Source organism: Triticum urartu, chromosome 2 (assembly GCF_003073215.2).
Source record: "Triticum urartu cultivar G1812 chromosome 2, Tu2.1, whole genome shotgun sequence".
NCBI lineage: Eukaryota > Viridiplantae > Streptophyta > Magnoliopsida > Poales > Poaceae > Triticum > Triticum urartu.
The window spans coordinates 411,361,691-411,386,547 of record NC_053023.1 but is presented as its reverse complement, the minus strand read 5'-3'; positions in this window follow the sequence as shown (position 1 = coordinate 411,386,547).

Genomic DNA, 24,857 nt, shown 5'->3' with positions numbered 1-24,857 from the left:
GCTTCTTGTTTGCTTGTGTGTTGGATTGATTGCTTGTCACGATGGCTCAAGATAATACTAAAATGTGTGAATTTGCCAATACCAACAATAATGATTTTATTAGCACTCCGATTGCTCCTCTTACCGATGCTAAATCTTGTGAAATTAATACTGCTTTGTTGAATCTTGTCATGAAAGATCCGTTTTCTGGCCTTCCTAGTGAAGATGCCGCTACCCATCTAAACAACATTGTTTATTTATGTGATATGCAAAAGAAGAAAGATGTGGACAATGATATTGTTAAACTTAAGCTATTTCTGTTTTCAGTTGGAGATCGTGCTAAAGCTTGGTTTTCGTCTTTGCCTAAAAATAGTATTGATTCATGGAATAAGTGCAAAGATTCTTTTATCTCTAAGTATTTTCCTCCCGCTAAGATCATCTCTCTTAGAAACGATATTATGAATCTTAAGCAACTTGATCATGAACATGTTGCACAAGCTTGGTAGAGGATGAAATCAATGATACAAAAAAATTATGACGGATTGAATTTTGCTTCTACACATCTTTTAGATTCGGCCGCGGGAGGCACTTTTATGGAAATCACTTTAGGAGAAGCTACCAAACTCCTAGATATTATTATGGTTAATTATTCTCAATGGCACACCGAAAAATCTACTAGTAAAAAGGTGCATGCAATTGAAGAGATTAATGTTTTGAGTGGAAAGATGGATGAACTTATGAAATTGTTTGCTAATAAGAGTGCTCCTATTGATCATTATGATATGCCTTTGTCTACTTTGATTGAGAATAATAATGAATCTATGGATGTGAATTTTGTTGGTAGGAACAATTTTGGTGATAACGTGTATAGAGGTAATTTTAATTCTAGGCCGTTTCCTAGTAATTCCTCTAATAATTATGGTAATTCCTACAACAATTCTTATGGAAATTATAATAAGATTCCCTCTGATTTTGAATCTAGTATTAAAGAATTTATTAGTTCGCAAAAGAGTTTCAATGCTTTGATTGAAGAAAAATTGCTTAAGATTGATGAGTTGGCTAGGAACATGGATAGAATTTCTCTTGATGTTGACTCTTTGAAACTTAGATCTATTCCACCTAAGCATGATATCAATGAGTCTCTCAAAGCCATGAGAATTTCCATTGATGAGTGCAAAGGAAGAACCGCTAGGATGCGTGCTAAAAGAGATTGTTTTGTGAAAGCGTGTTCTTCTAGTTTTCATGATAATAAGGTTGAAGATCTAAAAGTGATTGATGTGTCCCTTATTAAATCTTTGTTTTGCAATATGAATCTTGATAATTATGGGACTGGAGATGAGTCAACTTTAGTTAGAAGGCGTCCCAAAAAATCGGAGTTTTTAGATCTTGATGCAAAAGTTGATAAAAGTGGGATTGGAGAGGTCAAAACTTTAAATAGAAATGAACACACTATCTTGGATTTCAAGGAATTTAATTATGATAATTTCTCTTTGATAGATTGTATTCCCTTGTTGCAATTTGTGCTAAATTCTCCTCATGCTTATAGTCAAAATAAAGCTTTTACTAAACATATCGTTGATGCTTTTATGCAATCTTATGAAGAAAAACTTGAGTTGGAAGTTTCTATCCCTAGAAAACTTTATGATGAGTGCGAACCGATTATAAAAATAAAAATTAAAGATCATGAATGCTATGCTTTGTGTGATTGGGGTGCTAGTGTTTCCACGATTCCAAAAACTTTGTGTGATTTGCTAGGTTTCCGTGAATTTGATGATTGTTCTCTAAGCTTGCACCTTGTGGATTCCACCATTAAGAAACCTATGGCAAAGATTAATGATGTTCTTATTGTTGCAAATAGGAATTATGTGCCCGTATATTTCATTGTTCTTGATATAGATTGCAATCCTTCATGTCCTATTATCCTTGGTAGACCTTTCCTTAGAACGATTGGTGCAATTATTGATATGAAGGAAGGGAATATTAGATTCCAATTTCCGTTAAGGAAAGGCATGGAACACTTACCTAGAAATAAAATTAAATTACCTTATGAATCTATTATGAGAGCCACTTATGGATTGCCTACCAAAGATGGCAATACCTAGATTTATCCTTGCTTTTATGCCTAGCTAGGGGCGTTAAACGATAGCGCTTGTTGGGAAGCAACCCAATTTTATTTTTGTTCTTTGCTTTTAATTCCTGTTTAGTAATAAATAATTTATCTATCCTATGTTTTGGTTGTGTCTTTTTGTGTTTAATTAGTGTTTGTGCCAAGTAGAACCGTTGGGAAGACTTGGGGAAAGTCTTTTTGATCTTGCTGTAAAAAACAGAAATTATAGCGCTCACGAGAATTGATGCCATTTTTTACTGGAGAGTGCTATTTACTTAATTATTTTTTCATATGATTAATAGATAAATTCCTCACGTACAGAAATTTATTTTAGAATTTTTCGGCTTCCAGAATTATTCTAAACCTACAGATTACTACAGACTGTTCTGTTTTTGACAGATTCTGTTTTTCGTGTGTTGTTCGCTTATTTTGATGAATCTATGGCTAGTAAAAGAGTTTATAAACCATAGAGAAGTTGTAATACACTAGGTTTAACACCAATATAAATAAATAATGAGTTCATTACAGTACCTTGAAGTGGTGGTTTGTTTTCTTTTACTAACGGAGTTCACGAAGATTTTCTTTTAAGTTTTGTGTTGTGAAGTTTTCAGGTTTTGGGTAAAGATTTGATGGATTATGGAACAAGGAGTGGCAAGAGCCTAAGCTTGGGGATGCCCATGGCACCCCAAGGTAAAATACAAGGACGCCAAAAAGCCTAAGCGTGGGGATGCCCCGGAAGGCATCCCCTCTTTCGTCTTCGTCTATCGGTAACTTTACTTGGAGCTATATTTTTATTCGCCACATGATATGTGTTTTGCTTGGAGCGTCTTGTATGATTTGAGTATTTGATTTTTAGTTTACCACAATCATCCTTGCTGCACACACCTTTTGAGAGAGACACACATGAATTGGAATTTATTAGAATACTCTATGTGCTTCACTTATATCTTTTGAGCTATATAGTTTTTTGCTCTAGTACTTCACTTATATATTTTAGAGTACGGTGGTGGTTTTATTTTATAGAAATAATTGATCTCTCATGCTTCACTTATATTATTTTGAGTGTTCTTTAGAACAACATGGCAATTTGCTTTTAGGCATAATAAAAACTATCATATAAGTGCATTGAATACTAAGAGAAGTTTGATACTTGATATTGTTTTGAGATATGGAGATAGTGATATCAAAGTTGTTCTAGTTGAGTAGTTATGAATTTGAGGAATACTTGTGTTGAAGTTTTCAAGTCCCATAGCATGCACGTATGGTAAACATTGTGTAACAAATTTGAAACATGACGTGTTATTTGATTGTCTTCCTTATGAGTGGCGGCCGGGGACGAGCGATGGTCTTTTCCTACCAATCTATCCCCCTAGGAGCATGTGCGTAATACTTGATTTTTGATGACTTGTAGATTTTTGCAATAAGTATGTGAGTTCTTTATGACTAATGTTGAGTCCATGGATTATGCGCACTCTCACCTTTCCATCATTGCTAGCCTCTTCGGTACCGTGCATTTCCCTTTCTCACCTTGAGAGTTGGTGCAAACTTCGCCGGTGCATCCAAACCCCGTGATACAATACGCTCTATCACACATGAACCTCCTTATATCTTCCTCAAAACAGTCACCATACCTACCTATTATGGCATTTCCATAGCCATTCCGAGATATATTGCCATGCAACTTTCCACCGTTCCGTTTATTATGACACGCATCATCATTGTCATATTGCTTTGCATGATCATGTAGTTGACATCGTATTTGTGGTAAAGCCACCATTCATAATTTTTTCATACATGTCACTCTTGATTCATCGCAATCCCGGTACACCGCCGGAGGCATTCATATAGAGTCATATCTTGTTCTAGTATCAAGTTGTAATCATTGAGTTGTAAACAAATAGAAGTGTGATGATCATCATTAATATAGCATTGTACCAAATAAAAAAAGGCCCCAAAAAAAGAAGAAAAAGAAAATGAAAAGGAGAAATGCTACTGTCCTTTTTCCACACTTGTGCTTCAAAGTAGCACCATGATCTTTATGATAGAGAGTCTCTTGTTTTGTCATTTTCATATACTAGTGGGAACTTTTCATTATAGAACTAGGCTTGTATATTTCAACAATGGGCCTCCTCAAGTGCCCTAGGTCTTCGTGAGCAAGCAAGTTGGATGCACACCCATGTAGTTTCTTTTGTTGAGCTTTCATACATTTATAGCTCTAGTGCATCCGTTGCATGGCAATCCCTACTCCTTGCATTGACATCGATCGATGGGCATCTCCCTAGACCATTGATTAGCCGCGTCGATGTGAGACTTTCTCCTTTTTTGTCTTCTCCACATAACCCCCTCAATTATATTCTATTCCACCCATAGTGCTATATCCATGGCTCACGCTCATGTATTATGTGAAAGTTGAAAAAAGTTTGAGATTATTAAAGTATGAAACAATTGCTTGGCTTGTCATCGGTGTTATGCATGATTAGAGCATTCTTGTGTGACGAAAATGGAGCATGACCAAACTATATGATTTTGTAGGGATGAACTTTCTTTGGCCATGTTATTTTGAGAAGACATGATTTCTTAGTTAGTATGCTTGAAGTATTATTATTTTTATGTCAAAATTAAACTTATCTTGAATCTTTCGGATTTGAACATTTGTGCCACAATAAAGAAGATTACATTGAGAAATATGTTAGGAAGCATTCCACATCAAAAATTCTGTTTTTATCATTTACCTACTCGAGGACGAGAAGGAATTAAGCTTGGGGATGCTTGATACCTCTCCAACGTATCTATAATTTTTGATTGTTCCATGCTATTATATCATCTGTTTTGGATGATAACGGGCTTTATTTTACACTTTTGTATTATTTTTGGGAGTAACCTATTAACCAGAGGCCCAGCCCAAATTGCTGTTTTTTTTTGCCTATTTCAGTGTTTCATAGAAAAGGAATATCAAACAGAGTCCAAACGGAATGAAACCTTCGGGAATGTGATTTTTGGAACAAACGTTATCCAGAGGACTTGGAGTGGACGTCAAGCAATCAACGAGGAGGCCACGAGGCAGGGGTCGCGCCTACCCCCCTAGGCGCGCCCTCCACCCTTGTGGGCCCCTCGTTGCTCCACCGACCTACTTCTTCCTCCTATATATATCCATGTACCCCGCAAACATCCAAGAGCACCACGAAAACCTAATTCCACCACCGCAACCTTCTATACCCATGAGATCCCATCTTGGGGCCTTTTTCGGAGCTCCGCCGGAGGGGGCATTGATCACGGAGGGCCTCTACATCAACTCCATCGCCCCTCCGATGATGTGCGAGTAGTTTACTTCAGACCTTCGGGTCCATAGCTAGTAGCTAGATGGCTCCTTCTCTCTCTTTGGATCTCAATACAAAGTTCTCCTCGATTCTCTTGGAGATCTATTCGATGTAACTCTTCTTTTTGCGGTGTGTTTGTCGAGATCTGATGAATTGTGGGTTTATGATCAAGTTTATCTATGAACAATATTTGAATCTTCTCTGAATTATTTTATGTATGATTGATTTATCTTTGCAAGTCTCTTTGAATTATCAGTTTGGTTTGGCCTACTAGATTGATCTTTCTTGCAATGGGAGAAGTTCTTAGCTTTGGGTTCAATCTTGGGGTGCTCGATCCCCGTGACAGAAAGGGAAACGACAAGTGTTGTATTGTTGCCATCGAGGATAAAAATATGGGGTTTACATCATATTGCACGAGTTTATCCCTCTACATCATGTCATCTTGCTTAAGGCGTTACTCTGTTCTTATGAACTTAATACTCTAGATGCATGCTGGATAGCGGTCGATGTGTGGAGTAATAGTAGTAGATGCAGAATCGTTTCGGTCTACTTGCCACGGACATGATGCCTATATACATGATAATGCCTAGATATTCTCATAATTATTCGCTTTTCTATCAATTGCTCGACAGTAATTTGTTCACCCACCGTAATACTTATGCTATCTTGAGAGAAGCCACTAGTGAAACCTATGGCCCCGGGGTCTATTTTCCATCATACAAGTTTCCAATCTATTTTATTTTGCAATCTTTACTTTCAATCTATATCATAAAAATACCAAAAATATTTATCTTATTATTATCATCTCTATCAGATCTCACTCTTGCAAGTGGCCGTGAAGTAATTTACAACCCCTTGATCATGTTAGTTGCGAGGTTCTTATTTGTTTGTGTAGGTACGAGGTGACTCGCGCGTGGTATCCTACTGGATTGATACCTTGGTTCTCAAAAACTGAGGGAAATACTTACACTGCTTTACTACATCACGCTTTCCTCTTCAAGGGAAAACCAACGCAGTGCTCAAGAGGTAGCACCCGGCAGCCGACGAGGTCCTACATCGGGGTCCAGGAGTGGCGGTGGGGGACGTGGGTCGCCGAGATTACAGATCGGGAGACCCACACCCGCCGGTGGCTCGGTAGCTTCCACACGGCCGAGCTCACGGGCATGGAGTACGACCGCTGGCAGGTCCGCTACCACCGCGTGGCGGCTACGCTCAATTTCCCCTTCGGCACACGTCCGGTCGACCTCGTTCCGCCCGAGCCAGGGATGGTGAGCTCGGCTATGGCGCGGGAGGACCGCGAGGCGTGGGAGCACTTCGAGGCCAAGGCCGCTGACGAGGCCTACATGCAAGAGCTCTGCCGGCAGCACCCAGAGCTTATGGAGGTGGAGCGGGCGATCTTTGCCGGCGCGAAGGGCGGCGAGGTTATCGCGCTCTCCTCCGATGACGAGGTCGAAGGCGGCGAGGACGACGGCGTGGAGGGTGGCGAGGTTATCGTTCTCTCCTCTGATGACGAGGTCGAAGACGGTGGCGACGGCGGCGCGGAGGGCGTCGAGGTGGGCCCCAAGGACGAGGAGATCGACGACGATGAGTGGAGGAGTTCCTTCCCCAACGACCCCGAAGACGGCACCGGCCCGGACCCGGCTCGCGGCACACCGTACATGACGAGGAAGGATTGCCTCGACCTCCACTTCGACCGAAAGTAGTTTAGCTTAGTTTAAGTTTATGTTTTATTTTCGGTTATGCAAAACTATCTATGTTTATGTTTAAATGCATGCTACTTTCGGTTGAACCTACTTTGAACTGGATCAAATTGAAGCTTACAACGTTAAGTTTAGGGGATCGACTAGAAAAGGCCAAAAATTGTTGGAGTATATATATATATATATATTCACTAAGGGTTTTAGTCCTTTAACTTTTAAAGGATCGGCTAGAGATGGCCTTATGACTTGTTTATTTCAGTTCTTCACAATGTGATGCTCTATATGTGCAACTATTTGCCGTGCAGTTCAATTTCATCAATAACAGTTTCAACAATACCACTATGAATTACGATAATTTGGTTGCCGTTAAGGATATTGCAGTTAACATGCCTTTTCATTTTTTAACAATAACTAGTGTACTTTAGACCTACACAATACCAGTTTGAATGACTATTTGCATTTTTTTAAATGTTATGCCTAATGCAGTTAACACACCTTTCCACTTCTTGTTTTGCTTAACTAGCATGCTTAAGCCTACACACTGAAGTTATCATTTGTAGATTATGTTGTCTACCATGGATATATTTGGTTGATATTTAGCCTGTTGTGCTTAACATGCCTTTATATGTACTTATACAGGACAATATTGAGAACAGTGTTGTTTTCCATCGAGGTTAGTTTCATCGCATTGCTTATATGTACTCACTGTTCAGGATATCGGTAGCTGGTACCATATAGCCTGGGGCTGATAAGGTATTTATCGTCGAATTGGACATTTCACTGAATATATCTGTAACCAATTTATCAGTAGGTTAAGTAGGGCCATATTTAATATATCTGAGGCTACATAGCAACATGCATTGTACTGAATGACTAAATATGCAATCTCAGGCTACATAGCAACAAGGAAGAGTGTTACCTTAATGTTCTGATGATGTCTAGATATACATGTAATAAAATCTTATATAATGGGATAGAGGGAGTGTTGTACTACATCATTTTTCAATTGTTGTTTAGCTTCTAATATTAACTTGGTGCTTTTACGTACATATATCATTGCCAAAGATCGACACTTCGACCCTTTCTGCGTATGGGGCAATGAGATATTCATGAACCAACATCAAGTGAGGAAACTAATAAAGATTGTTATTAAAATGGTTCAAAAGACGTCAATTGAACTATTTGTTTACACTTTATGCAAGACAACAGTGAACTGCATGATGGTAAGTAAGAACCCTGTAGCCTTCTTTTTACTGCCCGTAATGAGTTGTGTTAGATGACAATGTCTGAATCTTTTTTCTTTTGCAGTGGATCCTGAAGCAGTTTACCCAAGATTACCTCTCAAACTACATGATTGGTGGCCGGCCATCACAAGTGGTTGGACTAGAGTCCTGCATATCTTCTGCATCAAGGAGAGCATAATAGGGCCATTCTGCTTCGCCTTGTTCAGCAACCGAAATGTGTGTCGCCTCTTTCTTTACCATTTGTAATAGTACAAGTATAGAACCCTGGTTCATCATTCTTTATTTGGTGCTTATGTAATTCTTAAACATGTGTACCTGTGAATCGAATAATGCATTGGTTGTTTGAACCTGATAGATATGAATAAAGCTATAGCCTACTTTCAAGTTCAAATTAGGTATAATTTTAAGTAGCAGCAATTAAATTAGGGCGAAATTACGGTGTGTGGGTCATTACGGCGCACATGGTTAATAAAGCACATCATGTGTGATATACATCATAATCCAACATGGTTCACGGAGAGGAAACATGTGTAACAATGCACACAGTTGCCATTTGCAAAGCGTGTGTGATGTCAGACACTATCACATACGGTGCGGGAAAACTAAATGTGTGTGATTGTCTACCTATCGTACACGGTTTATAGTCATGAACTTTTGTGATGTGCCAGGCATCGTAAAAATCCTGTGCCTGGATCTTCCTAGAATCTGCCTGGTTTTAGGCAAAACCAGAAAACTCCGACTGCGATGGCAATGCAAGCACAAATGAGTAGCAAGGATGAAGCGTTTGGGATATTCGAGATATCGGAAACGGTTATATAGGGACAACTGTATGCATCAAGGCTCCCTATCCCCGACGGTTTCTGGGTCGTGTGGGAAGGACCCCCTATCGCCGTCACTCACTAGGAGACGGATCCAAATGCTATCTCATAAAGGGGTTAAAAATTATTTGTATAGTACCGGCGCGTACCAGTGACTATCTTCCATTCTGATCCATACTACCTAGCTGTTGATAGTCTTCGTACTTTCACTTCATTGCTTACTTTACTATGGCTTGTCTAGTGTAGTCTATCTTTCGCTGCATATCAATAGGTTTATTTCATATGTTTGTCTCAAAGACCTCGTGTTTTGAAGACTTCCATAAAAATCACCTATCCACCCTATCCCTCTAGTCGATAACTAGCACTTTCATATATATATATATATATATATATATATTCTCATAACACCCTTAAGAGTCTTATTCTCATAACACGAGGCTTATTCTACTAACATCTCAAAACCTTCTTAGCCACCGAACCAAACGAAACCAACCCAGCACAGACGTACTACGAGCAAAACCACCTACCCCCATCCCCCGACCCACACAACCCCACCGGCCCACGCCCCATATTTCTCCCTCTCCCTTTCACCGTGCCCACACCCACCCTCAATCTTTTTCCTCCCTAGCCAAAACCCCCTCCTACGACCTTCTTCCGCACGCAGAAGCCCCCTCCCCCCCGCGCCGCCCCCTGCCCAACACACCGTCCCCCTACCCGATGCGCCACCCTGAGCTCGCCCATTCCCACCTCCAAATCGCCATCGACCGCCCCCATCACGCCGCCCCCTCCACCTGCCATCGAACCCCACCAAATTTGGTCGTCCCTAGCTCCCCACTCCTCCATCCTCTACCCCGGTGTGCCTAGCCTTGCTCCGTGTAGGCCAGCGCGGCGACCTGTTGAGTCCAACGTCGCTTGTGACCCGACGCCACCTTCCCCGATGGATCAGGTTGCCGCCACCCGTCCTCGATATAGATCGATTGTCATCGCTGGTCCACTTCTTCAGGCCTACCCCTTTAAGAGCCCAATCCAGGCCACCCCCCATCATCGAAGTTGCCACCACAAAAGACGCACCGCCTCCATATCTGCACAGATCCGTCGGAGTGCACGCACGATCCGCCCCTCCCCGGCCGCGACCACGACCCTGCCCCACGACGGCCGGCCTACACGACCTAGGCCTGATACGTCTCCAACGTACCTATAATTTATAAAGTTTCATGCCATGTTTAAACAATTATATATGGTTTGGGTGCAATTTTCTAAGATTTAAATGGAACTATCCTGGACTGACGTTGTTTTCAGCAGAACTACCATGGTGCTGTTTTTTGTGCAGAAATCAAAGTTCTCCAAATACAGTGAAACTTTTTGATAATTTTTTTGAAAGAAAAGAGGCACTAGAAGCTTTGTGGGAGGGCTAGAAGAGCCACGAGGGCCCCACTAGGCACCAGGGTGCGCTAGGTGGGGCTGGCTCGCCCTGGTACCTAGTCAGCCCCTCTCAGCCCATCTTCGCATGATTCCAATGCTGAGAAATCCTATATATATATAACCCTAGAAATAACCCTAGATCGGAAGTTCCATTGCCGCAAACCTCTGTAGCCACGAAAAACCAATCTAGACCCTATTCTGGCACCCTGCCGGAGGGGGAAATCATCACCAGGGGCCATCTTCAACATCCCGGCAGCCACCATGATGAGGAGGGATTAGTCCACCCTCAGGGTTGAGGGTTTGCAATAGTAGCTATGTGTTTAATCTCTCTCTCTCTCTCTCGTGTTCTCCATTTGGCACGATCTAGATGTATCGCGAGCTTTGTTAATATAGTTGGATCATATGGTGTTTCTCCTTGGCTATCTTGTTGTGGTGAACTAAGCTTTCCCTTTGAGATTTCATTATTATCGGATTGAATACTTTTATGGATTTGAGAGCACTTGATGTATGTCTTGCTATGAATACCCGTGGTGACAATGGGGTATCATATTGATTCACTTGATATGTGTTTTGGCCCTCAACTTGCAGACTCCCGAGGTAATCTATGCATAGGGGTTGATGCATGTTTTCGTCCTTGTTTCTCCGTTAGAAATCTTGGGGCACTCTTTGAGGTTCTTTGTGTTGGATAGAGTATTATGAATCCAAAATTGTTTGATGCATCATATAATCAACTCACGGATACTCATGGTGACATTGGAGTATCTAGGTGACATTAGAGATGGTTAATGTGTATCATTTGGTGTTATTTTAGTATGAATTCTGGACTTTTGTGACACTTATAGGGATATCTCAAAAGATTGATCGGAAAGAATAACTTTGAGGTGGTTTTGTACCCTACAAACAATTTCTTCTTGTGTTCCCCTCTAGATAAGAACTTTGGAGTGATTCTTCATCGCATGTTCAGGGATGGTTAAATGATCCAATTATATTAGCATTGTTGAGAGATTGCACTAGCAAAAGTACAGACCCTAGGCCTCATTTTCAGGCATTGCAGTGTCTTTTGAGCTCACTTTTGTTACTTACTACACTTGTATCACCATCTCTTCACGTACTAGTGCACCTATACAATTTACCATTGTATTTGGTGTGTTGGGGACACAAGAGACTCTTTGTTATTTGGTTGCAGTGTTGTTTGAGAGGGACCATCTTCATCCTACGCCTACCACGGATTGATAAACCTTAGGTCATCCACTTGAGGGAAAATTGCTACTGCCCTACAAAACTCTATTCTTGGGGACCCAACACGAGTCTACAAGAATAAAGTTGCACAGTAGACATCAAGCTCTTTTCTGGCTCCATTGCGGGGGAGGTGAGTGCTTGAAGGTATATCTTTAGATCATGCAATTGAATCTTTTAGTTTCTTGTTTATCACTAGTTTGTTTATGGAAGAAAAGTACAAAAAATGGAATTGAGGTTGCCTCATATTATTCGTCTTTATCATGTCTTTCTTGAAATTGATGGAAAGGCAAATTGTGTTCAACTGATAGAAGAGGAATTCAATAAAATGTTTGGCACAAAAACTTTGAGTGATGAGAAAGATTGCAATGTTGTTAGTATGAATTCTTTGAATATCCATGATGCTAATGATATGCAAAGCCATAAGCATGGGGATGCTATGTTTGATGAATATGATATTTTTAGTCCCCTAAGATTTGATGTGAAAATTTGTTATAATGATTGCATGCCTCCTATTTATGATGATTATATTGATGAAAGTGTGTTTGGAAGAGTGTCAACTCTAGGTAATGATCCCACTATTTTGGAGGGTCTTGAATCTTTTTGTAATAATTATGAAAGTGGATTTGAAGAGGTCATAACTTTATTTAATGATGAATCCACTACTTTGGAAGAGGTTTCAATTGACTATGATAAAAAGTTGCTATCTATGATGATTATTGTGATGATATGTATGCTATAAAGAGTAATGATATCCATTAAACATGTCATCGTGATTTTAATGCTCAAGTTGATTACCCCAATAAAGTATCACATGATAGTTTATTTTGTTGTTGCTCCCACTACTATTCATGTGAATAAATTTGCTTATGTGGAGAGTAATAAAATTTCTATGCTTGTGGATCATGAAAAGAATGCTTTATGAGATAGCTATATTGTTGACTTCATTCATGATGCTAATGAACATTATTATGATAGAGGAGCATATGCTTTTACCTATTGCAATAATATCAAGTTTCTCTCTATGTGTTGAAAGTTTTGAAGTTATGCTTGTTTTGCCTTCCTATGCTAGTTGGTTCCTGCTCCCATGAGTTTTTTGCTCACAAAATCCATATGCATAGGAAGTGGGCTAGGATTAAATGTGATTTCTATGTGTTTCATGATGCTCTTGTTGTGTTTCAATTCTTATCTTTTATGCGAGCATCATTGAAATCATCATGCCTAGATAAAAAGGCATTAAAGAAAAAGTGCTTGTTGGGAGACAACCCAACATTTACCCCTACTATTTTGTCTGTTCACATGATTAAGCTACTGTAGTAATCATGTTCTATAGCTTTTGTTTCAATAAAGTGCCAAGTAAAGCCTTTGGGATAGAGTGGATGACAGTTGATTTGATTATGTGCAAAAACAGAAACTTTTGCACCCAGTTCTTGAATTTTGTAAATTCACAGAAACATGATTTTGCTCTGCATTTTTTAAATATGATTGATATACAAATTTCCCGTGTTTTCCTAATTTTTCAGAATTCTTAGAGTTGCAGAAGTATGGTCATTATTCAGATCATTATAGGTGTTCTGTTTTTGACAAATTCTATTTTCAATCCATAGTTTGCTTATTTTAGTGTTTCCATAACTTCTATTAAGTGATATAAATTGTGGAAATGATAAGGTATAGTAGGAATTATGTGGAAATAATTATGAATCTTTCCATTGACAGTACCAAAGTGAATGGTTTGCCCTTTATCATACTAACCCATCTGACGAAGTTCCGTTAAGTTTTGTGTGATTAAAGTTTTCATGTTTTGGGTGAGATATCGATATGAAGAGAATAAGGAGTGGCAAGACCATAATATTGGGGATGCCCAAGTCACCCCAAGGTAATACTCAAGGAAGCCCAAGCAACTAAGCTTGGGGATGCCTCGTAAGGCATCCTGTCGGTGTCAAAACCGGCGGATCTTGGGTAGGGAGTCCCGAACTGTGCGTCTAGGTCGGATGGTAACAGGAGGCAGGGGACACGATGTTTTACCCAGATTCGGGCCCTCTTGATGGAGGTAAAACCCTACGTCCTGGTTGATTAATATTGATGATATGGGTAGTACAAGAGTAGATCTACCACGAGATCAGAGAGGCTAAACCCTAGAAGCTAGCCTATGGTATGATTGTTGTTCGTCCTACGGACTAAAACTCCCCGGTTTATATAGACACCGGAGAGGGCTAGGGTTACACAGAGTCGGTTACAATGGTAGGAGATCTACATATCCGTATCGCCAAGCTTGCCTTCCACGCCAAGGAAAGTCCCTTCCGGACACGGGACGAAGTCTTCAATCTTGTATCTTCATAGTCCAGGAGTCTGGCCGAAGGTATAGTCCGGCCATCCGGACACCCCCTAATCCAGGACTCCCTCAGTAGCCCCTGAACCGGGCTTCAATGACGACGAGTCCGGCGCGCAGATTGTCTTCGGCATTGCAAGGCAGGTTCCTCCTCCAAGTGCTTCATAGAAGATTTTGAACACAAGGGTAGTGTCCGGCTCTGCAAAATAAGTTTCCACATATTGCCATAGAGAGAATAACATTTACACAAATCTAATCTGCTGACGTATTCCGTAGCGTGACATCACACCACGGCCAAGTCTTTATTCGAATCGTTTTACTGTCCCACCTTAGCGCGTTTAACGAGGCGGTTTCCTTGGCACGTCTTGTTAACACAGAGATCGTGTCCCCTTATTCCGGGATTCTCATCAATACGGGTGTGGGTAACCCAACCGTGCCATTGACTGCGGCGCTTGGGAGATAAGCGAGTTTTACCAGGCTGGTGGGGGCGCATAGTCGCGTCTGCCCATATAAGGGGATAAGGATCCACCTTTTCATCCACGCCTTCTTCCTCCTTTGCCTATCCATTTCCGCGCACTCGAGCTCCAGCGGCCAAGTCCGCACACCCCACCTCAACCTTCTCCAGCCATGTCCGGAGCGGGAGGCAAGTGGATGGTCTCCTCCGTCACGGAGGGACACATCAAAAGACTGAGGAAGGCCGGATACTTGTCTAATGACATTGCGCACCGGCTTCCCGAAGAGGGGCAGCTTATCCCTACCCCTAGGCCCCATGAGAGGGTGGTGTTCCTCCCCCATTTCCACCGTGGACTGGGCTTCCCTCTCCACCCAATTGTCCGGGGGCTCATGTTCTACTATGGCCTGGATTTCCATGATCTGGCCCTGAATTTTGTCCTCAACATCTCGGCGTTTATCGTCGTGTGCGAGGCTTTCTTCCGCATCCGCCCCCATTTTGGCCTATGGCTCAAGACTTTCAATGTCAAGCCGAAGGTGGTGCGCGGCACCCAAGCGGAGTGCGGAGGCGCCATGGTGGGAAAGATGCCCAACGTCCTATGGTTCAAGGGCTCCTTCGTGGAGTCCCTAAAGGGGTGGCAGTCGGGGTGGTTTTACATCACCGAGCCGCGCGACCCTGAATGGGTCGCAGCCCCCGAGTTCCGATCCGGACCCCCTACGCGGCTCGCCTCCTGGAAAGAGACGGGCCTGTCGTGGGGTAAAAAAGGAGAGCTGACCGGACTCCAAACATGCGTCCAAACCCTGGTGGACAGGAATCTCAAACTTGTCAATGTAGTCCAGGTTATGCTCATCTGTCGGATCCTCCCGTGTCAACAACGGGCTTTCAACCTGTGGGAGTTCGACCCGGCGCGACACCGAACTCTGAGCAGGCTCTTCGACACAACGTACGAAGATGTCTGGAAGGTGCTTTTCAAGGGCGCCGAGGCCCCCGCATCCACTACCGAGGATCGCGGATTCAGCATGCAGCGTCACGCTCGTGCGGTAAGCTGTTTTCACCTTTTACAGGGTATTAGTTTTTCATAGTTTGACTCCATGCGGGATCTAAGTTCCCTTACCTTTGACAGGATTGGCAGGAGACGTCCGGACAGATCAAATGTCCGGCTCCTTTGCCCGAAGGCCCAGCGGACGCTCGCCTGGCGAAGCTACTGGTTCCGGCACCCTATGTGGTGCCGGAGAAGGCCAAGAAGAAGGCCAAGAAGAAGGCCACGGGGACTCGGAAGAGTGCCCGGCGCCTGGGGGTGTCGGATTCATCATCCGACGACTCCAAGACGCACTCCTCCCGTGAAGACGAGGAGGAGGAAGAAGAGACCTCTCCCCCTCTAGCGGGGGGAGAGAAGAAAAGGAAGGCCGCCCCAACTGGGGAGGCCGAAGGGTCCAAGAAGGGGAAAACCCTTCCTCCGGACGGCTCCACCAACACCGACGACGGCGAAGAGGAGTGGCCGCACAGGGCCAAGCCCCTGGCGAGATCGTAAGTGTCCGGGTACCAGAGTGATTCATAGTATTCTTCCACTGCACAGCTTTTCCTTATGTCGAACATGTTTATGCAGTCCACCCAAAGACTGGCTCGACGTGTCGTCAAGCGGTTCCCTGGATTCATCGGCTGTGAATTCGCTTCCGACGGCTACCTCCCCCCACCCTACGGACGACGCCGAGGTGCTGTCCCAACAGGTTCCAAGCCAGGAGGATGTGGTCCTGGAGGCGCCGCAAGGCGACCTCCCAGACTCCAGGTGCGAAGGGGATAAAACCCCCAAGGGCTCCGAGTCCGGCCTTGAGCCAGACACCGTGCCGGAACCTTCAATGGTTCCGGACTCTAGTAGGCGGCCTCCTTCCAAGAGGGGCGAGCCTACCGAGCCGGTGACCTCCGTCCAACCGGAGGCACTGGACAATTTGCTGGAGACGCTTAACGGCACCTCCATCGACGAGGAGCACCACACTATTATGAGTGCGGTGATCCAGAAGGTTCAGTTCGCCAAGAGCGGACTGACTGAAGCCTGTGCTAGCCTTCTAACAGGCTTTGAGGTAGGTAAAAATATGTAAAAATATTACCGCATAGATAGTAGCCCCTGATGCTCTATTCGGCATTCGGAAAGAAAAGTCGAATAGAGGATCTAATAATCGCAGGAGTCTAACATAATCAAGTCAATATGCGTATGCAGGCTTCGCTGCTGGCCTCCGCCGCACTGACTACGGAGGTGGATATGCTGAAGCAGAACCTCGTGCGGTCCGAGAACGAGCTCGGCCATGCCAAGAGGCAATTCGAGGAGAAGGAAGGTAAGTAATACCCTGTGCAATTATATAGAGAAGATGTGGTTGCAAAAAATGACAGGATCAACGTGCTATTATAGGGGCCACGGCCGAGGTGGCAACCCTTAAGCAAGCGTTGTCCGAGGCCGAAAACAGGGCGGCCGCGGAGCACAGAGAGAGAGAGAGAGAAGCAGGAGGCGCGGGTGGAGGAGTTGCAGAAAGAGCTCCAGGCTCTCGTGAAAAAACACGAGAGTTTGGAGCTTGACGCAAAGACGCAAGCGTCTGAGCTTGTGGCAGCCCTCAAAAGCGCGAAGTCTGCCAAGGCCGAAGCGCAGAAAGCCCTCAAAGAAATTGACACGATGAAGAAGATAGCGGCGGGTAAGGCATTCATTTTGCAAAGCAAGCACGTGAAAGTGAATTATTTGTTACTTACCCGAGTCCAAAGCTCTCCAGGAGCATTTGCAGATTTGCCCCGCAGTGCGTCTGATGCCGCCGCCTACTACCGAGCCGAGGAGGGGAGCTCGACGGAGAAGGTGTTCTGGTCTCAGTATGCTGAGGCCGGACACCTGGTGCCTTTGAGCGACCAGCTGAAGCAGATGGTCGAGCTCCACAAGGTTGCCGAACAGGCCGTAAAGGGCCTCATAGTTCGGCTATGGCCTGGAGAGGCTCTGCCTGGGAGCTACTTCGGGCTGGTGAGGCGGCTGGTGGACGCCTGTCCACGACTTGAAGTAATCAAGCGCTCCGTCTGCATCGAAGGTTCCCATAGGGCGCTTGCCCGTGCTAAAGTGCACTGGGGCAAGATGGATGCGGAGAAGCTGGTGAAGGACGGGCCGCCGCCGGGCAAGGAGCATCGCGTCCCGTAAGCGTATTATGAGGGTGTCCTGAAGGGTGCCCGCCTTATAGCGGATGAATGCTCCAAAGATGTAATTTTTGAGTAAACTCGCATTTGTGATCCTGTACGCTAAAAACTTGTTCATATGCGCTAAGCAACACTTTTGAATTTAAAATATTACCTTTTGTGCGGCCGTTTATCAAATTTGAGAGATGGTGAGTCGTCGGCTTCTGCCCCCATGCCACGAGTGCTGGGGTGTTCGGGATAAACATGAGCGCTCTTTTTCCCATTCTTGGGTCCTTCGAGGGAGGCGCTCAACACAACGAACAAGGCAATCGGACTATAATGCTTGAACACTCTCACTTAGCCATAGAATTCTATAATTTTAAATTTCGGCGAAGCCCCTAGTGTTCGGAAGACCGAGTTCGGGGCGCTATCCACGCCTAGGCCGGACAAAGCCGACTCCTCGCTCTAAGCGGCTTAAGTCTTTAGGGACTCGAAAACCTCTCGAACAGCGACCAGCTCTCGCCTCATCATGATGGTCAGTTTTAGCTTTCTCTACTGAGGTGCTTAGCCCAGCTCAACTGGGGCACAATCGCAGTAGTTCTCCTAGTGCTACCTTAGCCGATATAACGGAACGTAAGGTACCAAAACATAGGAGCCGGGCAAACCCAACTATTGACCGAAGACATGATTCGGAGCCGATGCATATAATGCTATAAGTTCGGGGTGCCGCACTTGTGAAAGTGTTCGGACTTCTCACACCATGTTGTGGTGTACTTAAGCCCCTAGCGTGTTGGCCGTACCAAAGTGTACGGGTGCAACATGTCATTAATGAACATATATTCGTAAAAAAGAGGTAATGTAGTAATAGACGTAAGCTATGCATTGTTTATTTAAAAAAGCTACAATCAAAGTAGAACGACACAAATAGTGCGATAAGAAAAAGATGGGACTATCAAATATGTCCTTTCCAGGGGCGAGCTGCGGAATGTTATGCGAAACAGGTATACTGCTCGTTATAGAGACCACCTTAGAGTTCCGTAGTGCGGCGTAGCTTTCTGCTTCCCTGGTTGTATTGTTTGTGTGGCAATTGTACTGCCGGACAAGCCTTCCGAAGAATGGAGTCCTGAAAATAAGAGAAAATTTAAGAAATCGGCAGCCCCTAGTGCGGTTTAAGGCGCGTTTCGGGCTTGCCATGATGGTGCCCCTCCCCCTGTGCCCATGGTATTTCCAGAGCGTAGTTATGTACGCGCGGTACTGGTTTCGCAAGTTCGCAAGGGCTGGGGTTGGTGCCGCATTGCTACGCTTGCTCAGAACGTGCCAGGCGGTATTGTTGTAGGTTACTCCGGGCGCGCTTGACGGTGTCCGGACGTTTAATGGCCGGACTGGAGAATTGCCTTGAGAGGCAGCTTTGTACTTCCGCTACGATAGCCACCGTATGCTCCTCCGCTCGGAGAGAGCGTTCGGTGTTTCCATTGACCATGATGACGCCTCGAGGGCCTGGCATCTTGAGCTTGAGGTATGCGTAGTGCGGCACCGCATTGAACTTGGCAAATGCGGTTCGCCCGAGCAGTGCGTGATAGCCACTGCGGAACAGGACTATGTCGAAGATTAACTCCTCGCTTCGGAAATTATCCGGAGATCCGAAGACCACTTCAAGTGTAACTGAGCCTGTACAGTTGGCTTCTACACATGGTATGACGCCTTTAAAGGTCGTTTTGGTGGGTTTAATCCTCGAGGGATCGATGCCCATTTTCTGCACTGTATCCTGACAAAGCAGGTTCAGGCTACTGCCGCCGTCCATAAGGTCTCTAGTGAGATGAAATCCGTCAATAATTGGGTCTAGAACCAATGTGGTGAATCCGCCATGACGGATACTAGTGGGGTGGTCCCTTCGATCAAAAGTGATCGGGCAGGAAGACCATGTGTTGAACTTTGGGGCGACTGGCTCCATCGCGTATACGTCCCTTAGCACACGCTTCCGCTCCCTCTTGGGGACGTGGGTTGTGTATATCATGTTCACCGTCTGCACTTGTGGGGGAAAACCTTTCTGTCCACTATTGTTCGGCGGCCGGGGCTCCTCCTCGTCATCACTATGTAGCCCCTTGTCTCTGCTTTCGGCATTTAACTTGCCTGCCTGCTTGAACACCCAACAATCCCTGTTGGTGTGATTGGCTGGTTTTTCGGGGGTGCCATGTATCTGGCATGAGAGGTCGAGTATTCGGTCCAAACTGGACGGGCCCGGAGTATTTCTTTTGAATGGCTTTTTCCGCTGACCGGGTTTAGAACCTCTGAATCCGGCATTAACTGCCGTATCCTCAGCATTGTCACCGTTAATGCAGCGCTTTTGCTTGTTGCGACGCGACCTGCCACTACTGTCCTTGGTATACGAATTACCAGGGCTCTTGGTCATGTTATTGCTGCGAGCTAGCCAGATGTCTTCTCCCGCGCAAAAGTGGGTCATAAGTGTCGTGAGGGCTGCCATAGATTTCGGCTTTTCCTGTCCTAGGTGTCGTGCAAGCCACTCGTCGCGGATGTTATGCTTGAAGGCTGCTAGGGCCTCTGCGTCTGGACAGTCGATGATTTGATTTTTCTTGGTTAGGAACCGTGTCCAGAATTGTCTGGCCGATTCCTCTGGCTGCTGAATTATGTGGCTTAGGTCATCGGTGTCTGGTGGTCGCACATAAGTGCCCTGGAAATTGTCGAGGAATGCCGCTTCCAGGTCCTCCCAAAAACCAATTGACTCTGCTGGCAAGCTGTTAAGCCAATGCCGAGCTGGTCCTTTAAGCTTGAGTGGGAGGTATTTGACGGCGTGTAAGTCATCACCGCGGGCCATGTGGATATGAAGGAGATAGTCCTCAATCCATACCGCAGGATCTGTTGTGCCATCATATGATTCGATGTTCACGGGTTTGAAACCCTCAGGGATTTGATGATCCATTACTTCATCTGTGAAGCATAGTGGGTGTGCGGCGCCTCTGAACTGGGCTATATCACGACGCAGCTCAAACGAGCTTTGTCTACTGTGTTCGGCCCGGCCGGATTTACTATATCCGGCGTGACGAGTACCGTCTCATGCCGTGGGGCGCCCACGTGATCCGTAGATCGATCTTGTTTGCCTTGCCTTGTCCTCCAATATGTCTCGCAGGTCTGGCGCATTTTCCCATGTCTTTGTATTTAGGGAGCGGCACCGGGGTGCAACTTGAGTGGAGGGCCGAGAGGCCTCTCTATCACGGCCACGGGGTGGCCGGTCAGCCGCATCATGCGCTGGTGATGTAGGTTTAAGTGCTTCCTCCTCTAATTGGGGTAGCAACCTGCGCTTTGGGTAGCTCTTGGAGGGGCGTTCGAGTTCATACTCTTCGGCCGCAAGGACTTCAGTCCATCTATCGGCTAGCAAATCTTGATCAGCTCTAAGCTGTTGCTGTTTTTTCTTGAGGCTGCTTGCCGTGGCCATAAGCCTGCGTTTGAAACGCTCTTGTTCGACGGAATCCTCCGGCACGACAAATTCGTCATCGTCGAGGCTTGCCTCATCTTTGGAGGGAGGCATGTAATTATCGTCCTCGACCTCTCTGTCTGTCGCTCTCTCATGAGGGCTGGCTTCTCTATCCTCCTGTGCTGAATCTTGCTGGAGGTGGTTGTCTTCGGCACTGTCCAGGGTGTTATTATCCCCCGTGCCGGAATCATCGTTTTTGTTTTGGCGGGATTTAGAGCGGCGCCGCTGACGCCGGCGCTTAGGCTGCTTCTTGGAGGGGTCATCCTCCGCTGTTCCATCGTCATTGCCTTCTTTTGGGGTGTCCACCATGTGTGTATCATACGACGAGGTGGCTTTCCAGTGCCCTATAGGCGCTGGTTCTTGATCGTCTCCTACATCGGCATCCATACCGTCGATGTCTTCGGAGTCGAAGTCGAGCATGTCGGTTAAATCATCGAAATTGGCTACGAAGTGGGTGGTGGGTGGGCTTTGAATTTCTTCATCATCCGCATCCCAACCTTCCCGACCATAGTCCGGCCAGGGCTCTCCTGACAAAGAGAGAGACTTTAGTGACTTCAGAATATCGCCGAAGGGCGAGTGCTGAAAGATGTCCGCGGCGGTGAACTCCATGATCGACGCCCAATCGGGTTTGATCGATCGGGGTGCGGAGGGCTCGGAGTCTGGAGAGGAGTCTGGCTCCTTGGAGTCACGGGCTTCGCAGAGAACAGGGCTGGTGTTCGGCTCGATCACCGTAGAAATTACAGCCCCCGAGGCGGTATCTAACCACCCATCCTCGGTTGGTGTGATCGGCTCCGAGATAGGGGTCGGAGCGGACATAGGTGCGGCCTCCAGGGCACTGTTCGGCGGCAGAGCTAAATCATGCCCATCGTGACAGTGATGCGCGCTCGGCTATGGCTCGAATCCGTCGAAGATCAAATCTCCGTGGATGTCGGCCGTGTAGTTCAAACTTCCAAATCTGACCTGATGGCCAGGGGCGTAGCTTTTGAAAGCTCCAGATGACCAAGCGAATTGGCCTGCAATGCAAAGCCGCTGAATAAGAAGATCTGTCCGGGGAGAAAAGTCTCACCCTGGATCGCATCGCTATTGATGATCGGAGAAGCCATCGGGCCTAAAAGTGAGGACACAGAGGAACTCTCAATGAAAGCACCAATGTCGGTGTCAAAACCGGTGGATCTCGGGTAGGGGGTTCCGAACTGTGCGTCTAGGTCGGATGGTAACAGGAGGCAGGGGACACGATGTTTTACCCAGGTTCGGGCCCTCTTGATGGAGGTAAAACCCTACGTCCTGCTTGATTAATATTGATGATATGGGTAGTACAAGAGTAGATCTACCACGAGATCGGAGAGGCTAAACCCTAGAAGCTAGCCTATGGTATAATTGTTGTTCGTCCTACGGACTAAAACTCCCCAGTTTATATAGACACCGGAGAGAGCTAGGGTTACACAGAGTCGGTTACAATGGTAGGAGATCTACATATCCATATCGTCAAGCTTGCCTTCCACGCCAAGGAAAGTCCCTTCCGGACACGGTACGAAGTCTTCAATCTTGTATCTTCATAGCCCAGGAGTCCGGCCGAAGGTATAGTCCGGCCATCCGGACACCGCCAAATCCAGGACTCCCTCACATCCCCTCTTTCGTCTTCAACATTATCGATCATCTCACTTGGAGCTATATTTTTATTCGTCACATGATATGTGTCTTGCTTGGAGCCTCAGTTTATTTTATTAGGATTTGCTTGCTTTTATTTATAGTAATGTTTTGTATCTTTTACTTCAATAAAAATGTCAAGTATACCCTTTGCCATGCATATTTTACAAATCTTTATGTTGTTGTTTGAAAACAGAAAATTGCTCGCTAGTGCGTGAATTCATGAGAAAAGTCAGAATGTGATAAAATGTTGAATTTTGTTTTCACAATAAGCTATGATAAATTTTCTACAGTGTCGTAAATTTTCAGATTTTTTTGAGTTAAATAAGTATGGATCCTTCTTCATCATTTACAATCTGTCCTGTTTAGAAAGATTGATGTTATATTTGCATTGTTTGCATATTTTTGCTGCTACCTCTTGAGCATGCATTGGTTTTCCCTTGAAGAGGAAAGGGTGATGCAGCAAACTAGCATAAGTATTTCTCTCAGTTTTTGAGAACCATGATATCAATCTAGTAGGAGACTACACGCAAGTCGCCTAGTACCTGCACAAACAAACAAGAACCTCGCAACCAACGCGATAAAGGGGTTGTCAATCCCTTCACGGTCACTTACGAAAGTGAGATCTGATAGAGATAATAAGATAAATATTTTTGGTATTTTTGTTGTATAGATTGAAAAGTAAAGATTGCAAAATAAATAGTAAACTAGAATGGTAGATCGGAAAGTTATATGATGTAAAGTAGACCCAGGGGCCATAGGTTTCACTGGTGGCTTCTCTCAAGATAGCATATATTACGGTGGGTGAACAAATTACTACCAAGCAATTGATAGAAAAGCGCATAGTTATGATGATATCTAGGCATGATCATGAAAATAGGCATCACGTCCGTGTCAAGTAGACCGAAACGATTCTGCATCTACTACTATTACTCCACACATCGACCGCTATCCAGCATGCATCTAGAGTATTAAGTTCATAAGAATAGAGTAACGCATTAGGCAAGATGACATGATGTAGAGGGATAAACTCAAGCAATATGATATAAACCCCATCTTTTTATCCTCAATGGCAACAATACAATACGTGCCTTGCTGCCCCTGCTGTCACTGGGAAAGGACACCACAAGATTGAACCCAAAGCAAAGCACTTCTCCCATTGCAAGAAAGATCAATCTAGTAGGCCAAACCAAACTGATAATTCGAAGAGACTTGCAAAGATATCAAATCATGCATATAAGAATTCAGAGAAGAATCAAATATTGTTCATAGATAATCTTAATCATAAACCCACAATTCATCGGATCTCGACAAACACACCGCAAAAAGAATTACATTGAATAGATCTCCAAGAACATCGAGGAGAACTTTGTATTGAGATCCAAAGAGACAGAAGAAGCCATCTAGCTAATAACTATGGACCCAAAGGTCTGTGGTAAACTACTCACACATCATCGGAGAGGCTATGGTGTTGATGTAGAAGCCCTCCGTGATCGAATCCCCCTCCGGCAGATCGCCGAAAAAGGTCCCCAGATGGGATCTCACGGGTACAGAAGGTTGCGGCGGTGGAAAAGTGGTTTCGTGGCTCCCCTGGATGTTTTCAGGGTATAATAGTATATATAGGCGAAAGAAGTAGGTCGGTGGACCCACGAGGGTGGGGGCCGCGCCTACCCCTGGGCGCGCCGCCCTACCTCGTGGCCGCCTCGTTGCTTCCTTGACCTCCACTCCAAGTCTCCTGCATTGCGTTTGTTCCAAAAAAGATCCTCGCGAAGGTTTCATTCCGTTTGATATTCCTTTTCTGCGGAACACTGAAATAGGCAAAAAAACAAAATTTTGCACTGGGCCTTCGGTTAATAGGTTAGTCCCAAAAATAATATAAAAGTCCATAATAAAGTCCATTAAACATCAAAAATAGATAATATAATAGCATGGAACAATCAAAAATTATAGATACGTTGGAGATGTATCAAGCATCC